The sequence below is a fragment of the Trichechus manatus genome, unplaced genomic scaffold (genome assembly GCF_000243295.1).
Source record: "Trichechus manatus latirostris isolate Lorelei unplaced genomic scaffold, TriManLat1.0 scaffold00089, whole genome shotgun sequence".
Classification (NCBI taxonomy): Eukaryota; Metazoa; Chordata; class Mammalia; order Sirenia; family Trichechidae; genus Trichechus; species Trichechus manatus.
Genome location: NW_004444025.1, coordinates 11,660,851 through 11,668,689, shown reverse-complemented (window position 1 = coordinate 11,668,689; position 7,839 = coordinate 11,660,851). Strand labels below are relative to the sequence as shown.

Here is a 7,839-nt window from a genome sequence, read left to right as displayed (position 1 = left end):
TTATGTTTATCAAAAGACTTTATCAAAAGTAAAACAACAACCTACAGGGAGGGAAAAAATCTTTGAGACTGATGTATCTAATAAGCACCTGATCTCTAAAAGATATTTAAAATCTCTACACCTTAACAACCAAAAAAGCAAACAAATAACCCAATCAAAAATGAGCAGAAGATATAAACATACACCACACCAAAGAGGATTTAAAAGCAACCAACAAACACATGAAAAGAAGTTCATTATCATTAGCCGTTAGAGAGATGCAAATCAAAACTACAGTGATCTCAGGGGACTTCTAAGTCGACTGGCACAGCATAGTTCATAAAGAAAATATTCTACATCCTACTTTAGTGAGTAGTGTCTGAGATCTTAAAAGTGTAAGCAGCCATTTAAGATACATCTATTGGCCTCATCACATTCAGAGTAAAGTAGAATGAAGAAAATCAAAGACACAAGAAAAATATTAGTCAAAGGACTAACGAACCACATGAGTCACAGACTCCAGAAGCCTGAGTCCTAAAGAACTAGATGGTGTGTGACTACCACCACCAACCGCTCTGACAAGGATCACAATAGAGGGTCCTGGACAGAGCAGGAGAAAATTGTAGAATAAAATTCAAATTCACAATAAAAGACCAGACTTACTGGTCTGACAGAGACTGGAGGAACCCTCAAGACAATTGCCCCCGGACAGCCTGCTAACTCAGAACTGAAGCCACTCCAGAAGTCTACCTTTCAGCCAAAGATTACACAGGCCTATAAAACAAAAAATAATACATGTGAGTTCATGTCTTATTCTTAGTTCAATCAAGCATATGAGACCAAATGAGCAACACTGACCTGAAGTGAAGATTAGAAGGCAGGAAGGGACAGGAAATCTGGACAAATGGACACAGAGAACCCAGGGTTGAAAAGGAAGTGGGGAGAGGGCTGACACATTGTGGGGATTGCAAACCAATGTCACGAAACAATTTGTGTATGGAAGATTTTTGAGTGAGAAACTAATTTTGGCTGTAAACTTTCACCTAAAACAATAAAATTAAAATAAAAAAAAAGAATTCTTAACCTAAATTAGAAAGAGATTGTTGAGATACTAACTGCAAATTTTAATGGCATGCCTTATTTAAGTTACTGGAGTTGTTATACTGAATAAATCAGATTGCAATCTATTTGATCCCATGATCATTGATTTCATAATGCTCACAATCATTATTGACATTGAAACAGAAACTATTAGCCTTCCTAACCTTAGGGCTGAAGCTAAGCCATTTAGAACATTTTGGCTGAATATGGAGGCTTAAATCAAATTTTATTACATCTACAGTTAGGAAGTTACCAAAATGGGAATCAGCAGAGAAAAGAAAATGGCACGCCTTTTTAATGGCTGCTGTACCAAAATATCACAACCTGGGTGTTTTATAAGATAAAAATGTCTCACAGCCTTCTGAGGCTTTGTGAGAGAATCTGTTCTGTGCTCTCCCTCAACTTCTGCAGCTCCAGGCATTCCTTGACTTGTAGCTGCAGGATCACATGGCATTCTTCCCTCTGTCTCTGTTTATTTTCTTGTTTTTTTAATAAGGATACGCATGTATGATTAATACTCACCTCATGTTAACCTAACTGATAACATCTGTAAAGACCTTATTACCAAACAAGGTCACCATCACAGGCACAGTTATTAGCACTTCAACATAACTTTTTGGGGACACAATTCATAACAAGGATTGAACTGTGTCCCCCAAATGTGTGTGTCAAATTGGCTAGGCCATGACTCCCAGTATTGTGTGGCTGTCCACTGTTTTGTGACCTGATGTGATTATCCTATGTGTTGTAAATTCTGACCTCTATGACGTGAGGCAGGACTCTATCTATAGGATTAAGTTGTATCTTGAGTCAATCTCTTTGGAGATATAAAAGAGAGAAGTGAGCAGAGAGAGAGGGGGACCTCCTAAAGCCAAGAAAGCAGAGCCGAGAACAGCACATCATTTGGACCCGGGATCCCTGTGCTGAGAAGCTCCTAGACCAGGAGAAGATTAATGTCAAGGACCTGCCCCCAGAACTGACAGAGAAAGAAAGCCTTCCCTGGGAGCTGACACCCTGAATTTGGACTTCTATCCTCCTAAAATGTGAGAGAATAAACTTCTGTTTGTTAAAGCCATCCACTTGTGGTATTTCTATTATAGTAGCACTAAGACAATCCATAACAAAGGTGTATATTAATCTCAATTAATATACAATATTCAAATGCATCTAAGTGTTAAAGAGAGGAAACTTTAGACATATTAGAATGAAATACCATATTTAGTCACCATTAAAATACCATTTCAAAGCAAATGAGTGTATATGTGTGTATGTAATTATAAAACAATATACCAACAAAGATATGGTAACAATTCAAAATAAGTTAGAGATAGAATCATTAATTCATTAACCCTAATAACTTTTGAAGATATTAATATTCTATATTTAATTTTTTTCTAAATAGTAGGTATATGTGAGTGATAATAGTGGTTAAAAACAATATAACTCATCCCCAAAAATGAAGTTCCATTATTTCTATGGAATAAATGTTTTAGAAAATAATAAAAGCAAGATCAAATAGAAAGTATGAATCATCATTTCCTTTTTCTCAAGTAAATTCTAATCAATGCCTCTTTCTCCAAAAAGATTTATTTGCTGTATATTTAAATTTAGCAAAGGTCAGAAGTCAAAAAACTATAGGAAAAAATTATATATATATAGAATGGGCAGTGCCAAAAGGGAACACTAACAAGGCATGTATCAAACAAGTTTAAATAAGTTAATTCCCTGGTACTGGTCAATAAGAATAGAGAATTAAGAACAGTATTCATTTTCATAATATTGAGTGAGGAGTAGATAGTGAGGTTAAAAAAAATTTCAAAGCAACTATTTATGCAATTAGAATTCACAATTTCAATAAATTTTTAGCTTTCTATATTTTATGCAAACCATAAGTATTGAAATGATATAAGCACATGGATGTAGTAAATGCTACTGTTTATATACCCGTTGCCGTTGAGTTGATTCCAACTCATAGAGACCCTATAGGACAGAGTAGAACTGCCTCATAGGGTTTCCAAGGAGCAACTGGTGGATTAGAAAGACTGACTTTTTGGGTAGCAGCCAAACGCTTAACCACTAGTGTCACCAGGGCTCCAATATTTATATAGAGGCAAGTAATTCTCCCAATAAGAGATGTCTCTCCTATTATTTTTCCAATAACATGTATGAATTTATTGCTTAGAAAAAAGTAAATGTTTTATTGACTGGTATGTCAGTTGTGTAGATTTAGGTAATAAAAAGTATACACAAGACTATCAATATACTAAGGGAAGATTTGTTACAGGGAAGGTTATAACTCTGCAGCAGCAAGAAAACTTAATGCCTCATTAGTGACACCCGGGACATACAGCACCCAGGGTCCTTTCTCAGTCACACAGGGCGTTTCCTCTCAGGATCACAAGCCAAAACATCTAGGTGATAGTTGGTCTCAGGGAAGGCACAGTCTTATTCCAAGAGGAGGCTTTTAGGACTCTCTGGTTTAGGAACTTAAACCAGGATGTGTGAGCAGGCTCACTAAACAGAAACCAAGGTAACTTAATAGCAACCCAGGGATAAACACACACGTGCATATTTTTATACTCAGAAGCAACACTCAGAAGCCACAAGTTGTAAGACCCAAGCACAGCTTCATTAATTAAAACCCCCATTGCCAGCAAGTCAATTCCCACTCATAGCAACACTATAGGATAGAGTAGAACTGCCCCTTAGGGTTTCCAAGGAGCGACTGGTGGATTCTAACTGCTCGCCTTTTGTTTAGCATCCAAACACTTAACCACTGAGCCACCAGGGCCCCTCATTAATTGTTAGTACATTATATTTCAGTTCGGCCAAGGATCAGCAACATGGTTGCAGGTGACCCCGAAAATAAACACGAAGTTTCAATAGACCAGTTTAGATTAACCCAGTGCTTATAGCAATAAGAGGAGGAATACTTCTATTTTTGAAGAAAAATAAGAAGATTCTCCTTTGTCAAGAGTTTTGCAGTGATCAGCTTCTCTAAACCGACCTTTGTGGCCTCGTTTCTCAGGCTGTATATGATCAGATTAAGGGAAGGGAGCAACACAATCTATAAAGCAGATAGAATGAGATCAGTGAAGGATGCAGACCCTAAAAAAGGTTTTATAAAAGCACCAAAGGCAGTTGAGAGGAACAGTAGAACAACTGCCAGGTGTGGGAGGCAAGTGGAGTAAGCTTTTGACTGTCCTTCTGTGGATGGAATCTTCCTGACGGTGGAGAAGATGTAAGTGTAAGAGACGACGATGCAAACAAAGCAGCAGAAGTCTAGTACTGCATTAACGAGAACGAACACTGTTTCTGCAATTATATACTCTGAGCAAGAAATAGCTAACAACTGGGGAATATCACAAAAGAACTGTTGAATTTCATTGACTCTGCAGAAAGATAAAGAAAAGGTAACTGCAGTGTGTTTCACAGATATCAAGCCACTGATGAGCCAAGACAGAGATGCCATCTGCACACACTTGCCCTTGTTCATGATGACATCATAGTGCAAGGGATGGCAGATGGCAGCATAGCAGTCAGCGGACACTGTGGTGAGAAGAAACAGCTCTGCAGTTGCTGAAAAGATCACCAGAAACACCTGAGCGACACAGCCAAGGAAAGAGATGTAGTTGGTGTGGGTCAAGGAGTTTATAATAGCTTTGGGCACAATGGCAGAAATGAGGCAAAGACCAAAGAGGGAGAGATTCCTTCAGAATAAGTACATGGGTTTGTGGAGACATGGGTCCAAAGAGATTATGGTGATAATGAGAGCATTCTCCATCAGGGCTGCCAGATAAATTACTATGAAAATCCTAGCTTGTAAGAACTGAAGCTTCCATAGGCCAGGAAAACTCACAAGAAGAAATTTTGTCACCAGTGAGATATTGTTCATTCTTGATGGAGCATTCTGCATTAACAAATACAAAAGACATGACTAAAGGGATCAAGAATACTAATTGTTCCTATATAATGTTCAACAAACATCAACCAATTAAAATGAGATCTTTAATAGTAAACTCTCTTTGTTCATGGAAAATAAAAAAGCATTCATTATTAGCATATCTCCGATGTACTCTGTTTCATTAAGTTTTCTGTTTCTGTGTATAAGTGTTATCATGAGTTCAGGCATGTAAGCAGATTGTTTACCATGATATTTCTTAACTTCAGATTTGCAGACAAAGGAGCCTGTGCATCAGAGAGAGCGAGATCTTAAATAACATGTGATTGGAAGTTAAATACAAACTATGGACTCTTTATTTTGCCCATACTACAGCCTATTTCTATTTTTATTTGCAATTTTGGTCTATTAATCCATTTGATTATTTAATTTATAATTAAAAGTTATTTTATATGTTTTTCTTATAAATAAACTTGATATATTAGGCATTCCTCTCTATATTTATGTCAAATTCCTTTCTTATTACTATACTTAAACTTCTTTCATATCTTCTGAGATTTTCAGATTATTGTTTATAATTAATTAAATACCGTATTCCCACAGTTTCTTCTTTTATCCTTCTGCACTCCTCTATTCTCTCCCCTGACCATCTCATATGCTTTCAGTTACCTACTTTCCAATCTTATGGATTCATTTCATATATTCTTAAAACTCATATGGCTGGATGGATGGATAGATAGATGATAGAGAAATAGAGAGATAGATGATAGACAAAAATAGGTATACACATGCTTATTAGTGTTTAAAATATTGCTACTCAACATAAAGACATAGGAAAGGATAAATTTCTAACTACAATTCTATTCTTATTTCATTCATCTGTATTGTGAATTCTAATCCCCTGTTTCCAACTCTCTGAGAGACATTTTACTTAGGTATTCTAACTCCTTCTCAAGTTTAATTGTTTAAACATAGCCATATATTAAATGAAAAATTCTATATACTTCTATACTTGATTTAAAATTTACCAACCTTTGAAAAAGAAGACATAAAAAAGAGTTAGAAATGTGTATATGTACATATATATATAAAATATATGTTATATATAATATAATGTCTATATCTTGATCTTACATCAGTATAATACCTGTGATTTGTCTTTCTTTCTCCACATTTGACCATCTCTCTCTACCCATTTAAAAATTCAATTAATTCAACTGACTGGAAAAGGATAAAGAGAATGCAGTTAAAAAAAAAATGGGTGGGACTTCTGGAAACATGGTACTCTAGGCAGAAGCACCATGCTGTCCCTCAACAGCAAAGATCCGAAAAACTAAGCCAGACAGAGAAAACAGCAATCCTGAAATCCTAAACATCAAATGAGGAGATAAAGAACTCAGCCAAGCACCAAATGGAATAAGAAACTGACAGAGAACTGAGAGAGAGGAGACATATGTGGAGAGGTCACCTATCAGCTAATGCAGCATGGATCCACCATCTTGGACTCCTATCAGAGATCAGCAAATAGAGGGTACAAGAAAGCAGCTTCACATAGCTTCTAGCAGGAGACAGAACAACCAGTAAACAGCAATATATGCTTTCCCACCCCCCACCCTTCTTCACCCCCACTCGGCCTCCTCTGCTTCCCGAGGCAACAGTCTCTTGGCCGGGAAGCACCAGCTTCTTGGATTCCACCCTCCCGCACTGGTGGATTCCCTGAATTCCATTTGTTGGTTGCTGTTGTTGCTTTTTCCCGCTTCTTTTGATTTCTTCCTTACCTCTCACCACCTCCCCCTCCTTTTGCTCAAATACCTGGCTCTGTGCACTGTATTTGCTTTTTCCTGAGGGGCTGTGGAGCTCCGTTCGAGTACGGAACTGCTTCCTGGTCCGTGCTGCCACACTGGTGGGATCCTGGGGCTTTTTCTTGTTTGTTTGTTTGTTTTCAATTGTTTGTTTCTTTTCTTTTTCTTTTCTCGAGTTGGAAGCCCATTCTGGCCAGGTGGTGCTGTGCGGCTTGAGAGCTAGCCCCTCAGCCTGCGCAGACGTGCAGAGGGATCCCTGAGAGCATTTTCTCTTGTTCTTTTTTTTTATTTGCTTTGTTTTCTTTTCCCTCTTTTTCCCTTTTTGTCTTTCTTTATTACTCAGTTTCTCATCTCTCTATACCTTCCTTCTCTTCCTGTCCCATGGATAGCTGGCACTGAATACCTCTACACCTTCTAGCCAGGATATACTTCAACACCTGGGAACAACTTCCCCAGACCTCATAGCCTCACTGGTGGGATCCCTAGGAGCTTTGCTGTTCTTTTTTCTTTCTAATTTTTATTTATTCATTCTTCTCTTTTCTTCTTTTTCTTCTTCTTCTCCTTTTTGTTTTTCTCCATTTCATAGTCTCTCATCTCTCCACTCCAACAGCAAGCTCCCCTAGCACTCTTTTCTGTTTGTCTGTATGTTTTTGGCTCCTGTTCCTCTCTCCTCTCTCCCATATCCATCTTAGCTCCACACATAACAATCTCCCCCCTCCTTCCTGCCTATCTGCACCATGTGCTTAACATCACACCACCAAGCAGCACAGGCATGGCCTACCAGAACCTTCCCTGCACTGATTACCGAACCGCCCTGGTGGCTGTAGTAAGTGCCTCAAACAACCCGTCCTAGAAACTCCTCTTCAGCTAGACCTCCCCTGCTGTACCATATCTAAGCAACTGACCTTGTCAATTGGAGAAGGAGATGAAAAGTATCGCGCCCACAGACAAGCAAACAACAAAGAACACACAGCCCACCTGCTCAGACACAGCCAAATTTAAAAAAAAAGGATGAAACAAACAAATCTACAATCAATAAATGAAAAAAATAACTAC

The 7,839-nt window shown here is 38.0% G+C and overlaps 1 pseudogene; it reads right to left on the bottom strand.

The window, feature by feature from the left end:
* Positions 1-4,015: 4,015 nt before the first annotated feature.
* On the bottom strand, positions 4,016-4,996 carry LOC101347439 (olfactory receptor 14A16-like; annotated as a pseudogene).
* Between the last annotated feature and the right edge of the window lie 2,843 nt (positions 4,997-7,839).